We start from the raw sequence: 3,345 nt of genomic DNA, 5'->3' as shown, positions 1-3,345 counted from the left end.
CTTGGCGAGACGTGGGGATGGGGTGGAGTAGCAGTGGAAAATCTTCACTCTGCGTCCGTGGATTGCTCCGAATCCTAAGCGAGTATTCGAGCTTATGGATCCGGGGCCTAGATCGTGGATCTGGCCGTAGGGTTGCATTGCGGGTGTGTCCCTTGCCTTTGCGTTCCTTTGCGTCGTACTTGCCGCCTCCTGTGACGGGATCTCGAGAGTTGAGAGCCTCTAGGGTATAACCGACCAGGTAGTAAATTCGGTTAACCCGTCGGATCTGCACGTGTATGGGAAAGCTTACTAGGTTGTAGGAACTGGCCAATTTATTATCCAGTTATCACTACCAACTAGTGATCGTCTGACGTGTGCAGAGCGCTGGGCACTGAATCTGGAGGAACGTGAACGAGTGGAAGCCTGTCTGGCGTCTGGGGTGACAGCCGGGGATTCGGCCGACGGTCAGCCTTCCGCAGAACCTTTAGACACTTACACGACAGCTCACGGCGGGGGCAATATTGCAAACGAAGCCTCGGTAGCGCGTACACACGAACTACTGAGCCCGGTAAACGCTGTACATACGCCAACGAGCGTTCGTGTCAAGTCTGGGGTGACCACGGAAGCGACAAGTAACAGCACTGGACTACATGGAGTCACCAGTTTTGACGAAGTTGTCCCGGCTTTGTGTGCAGTCAAATCTGCGAACGAGACATCGGTGGTTGATCCAGAGGATGCAGGCATCGTGCTGAAGGTGTGGATTACGGCACCGAGTGTTCATTGCAAGGTTGGTGCGAATGCCGAACTGTCAAGACAGCGGCCGACCGAGGAGCTGAACAAAAGTCAACAACCCAATATGTCGGTGGCCCGCGCATTCAATATTGCGAACGACGACTCGGCAGATGGCCCAGAGATGGGAAACCAGGATGGGAAGGAGATGGACCCAGCACCGACTGTTGAAATCAAAGCGGATGCCGTTGTTGAATCAAAGGAAGAATCCGTAGCGACGTTGGACGGAACGTACATCTCGGTTGCTCGAGTGTTAACAACCGAAGGAAATGAAGCAACGGAGGATACGAGAAATGCCTTCTACGAACACCCGGTTAACAACATTGGCTTTGAAGACTACGCGAAGGAGCTGGCATTCCTGCCGGACCTGACCGAAGAGATCAACACGACAATTGACTACACTGCGTCTAATGTTGCTGATCCGGGAGTTGTCGACTGATCGCCGAGAACGTCTGGTCGCGACGCTGAAAAACCACGAGCAGATCCTGATTGCTAGTGGTAACGCACTACCGCCGCCAGCCTACGGCGCGGTATGCGATATCGACACACAGGGGCACGCTCCAATTAAACAGCGTGCCTGGCGCGTGCCGCTACGATTTCTCGGCAAGCTGTACGAGCTGCTGCGTGCTCTGCTGCGAGCTGGACTGATCGTTTTTTCAGATAGTCCATAGGCATCCCCGATCGTAATTCTGATGAAAAAGAACGGGCTGGACATCCGGCTCTGCATTGATTACAAGATGGTGAATGCTATCACCGCGATCATGGAATATGCAATGCCGCTAGTCGACGACCTGTTAACAGATCTCGAGCGCTACCTATGGTTCTGCTCGCTGGATGCAGCAAGCGGCTTCTGGGCGGTCATGATGACCTTGCGAGCGCGTAAAGTATCGGCGTTCGTCTGCGCACTCGGACATTTCGAGTGGTTACGCATGCCATTCGGGTTAACGATCGCGCCGATGATCTACCAGCGTATGAATGACAACGCACTCTGGGGGTTCGTTCAACCTAAAGGAGGTTGGTTTGAATACTCGGAGAAGATGCGTTTAGCTGAAGAACAGGCCAAGGAACGTCGTGGGCCAAGCGCCGAGAGTTCGTTTCAAACGAAGTTCGCGGCAGACCGCGAAGCACCGGTAGAGACCGACCCTGTACTACAACTCGTCAACAGCCCCGTCGCTGACATGTTTACGAACGGGGAACCGGACGAATCATCGCTGGTACCTGTGTTTGGTCGACGGTCGTTTGTGGATGACATTTGCTTCGGTGGAGAGGATTTCGACAGCTGCCTGGCGACGCTGGACCATTTGCTGGCAAGATTCGCACAGTGTCGAATCAGCATTAGCTTCACCAAGAGCATCTTCTGCCAGCCCAAGGTGGACTTTCTGTCGCATAAAATTTCGCCAGAAGGTATCAGGGCTGATCCAAAGAAGCTTGCGGCCATCACCGAGCTTTCGTTTCCAACGAGCAAGAAGGGCATGCAGTCGTTTCTTGGAGCGGTTAATTACTACAGCCGCTTCATTCAAGACTTCGCGGTCTACGGTGCGGCGCTGTACCAGCTCAAGGATGAAGACTTTGTCGTTGAAGGTGGCCTTTCTGTGGCACGTCGTTCCTTCGAGAAATTGAAGACGAGTGTTTCACATTCACCCATCATCAGGCACTTCGATCGGTCGAAGGCAGTTCATGTCATGCTCTTTGCGAATGAATGGGCGTTGAGCACTACGCTAATGCAAGAACATGAAGGCAAGTTACACCCCGTACGGTTCCTCGGTCGGGTGCTCAAGGAGGCCGAGATGAACTACCATCCTGCTGAGAAGGAAGTTTTGGCGTTACTTCTGCTGTTGAAGATCTGTTACGTCCAGCTGGCAGGAAAGACGCTACATGTCTATACACGATTCTCGACGTTAGAGTGGGTGCATAAGTCGAAGCCTCTCTTCGGACGCGCGGTCCAGTTCGCAGTGCTGCTATCGCAGTGGCACCTGAAGGTGCAGCGCGTGAAGGAGAAGGATGTCGCCTTTGCGCAGCTACTGCAGTCAAGCATCACGAGCTTCGTTGACCTGGAGGACTCGCTCGCGCCGGTGGCACCTCCAAACAAGGGTTCCCCGACTGTTCGAATGGACCCCGCGTTGCTGTACGCCAGGCTTTCCCGTAATTACAGCGGATTCGTCATGTCTTTTGACGGATCAGCGAAGACAGAGAAGTACGGTGGCTACGGGAGTTGTTCATGGGTGCTGTGGAGCCTTCCTGAGTGGAAGGTAGTGATTGCTGCAAATGCTTACCTCTCGGCCACCACGGTGAATGAGGCAGAGTACACAGGTATGATAAACGGTGTCAAGGCTGCTATTGCGCACGGTGCCGAGGATTTAGTCATCGTTGGGGACTCAAGGCTCGCGATTCAACAATCACTAGGGGTGATCGCATGCAGGAAGGAAACTTTGCTAGCGCTGCTGAATACTCACAAGGAACTCACGGCCAAGCTTCGATCAGTTAAATATCTTCACGTTGTACGAGAATACAGCGCGGCCGCGGATTCGTTAGCCACTGAAGCGCTGGAATCAAAGGTCAGTCGGGTAATCTTGGCTG

Source organism: Phytophthora infestans, genomic scaffold (assembly GCF_000142945.1).
Source record: "Phytophthora infestans T30-4 supercont1.74 genomic scaffold, whole genome shotgun sequence".
Taxonomy (NCBI): Eukaryota; Oomycota; class Peronosporomycetes; order Peronosporales; family Peronosporaceae; genus Phytophthora; species Phytophthora infestans.
The sequence above is the reverse complement of the archived record's forward strand: the minus strand, read 5'-3'. Positions refer to the sequence as shown.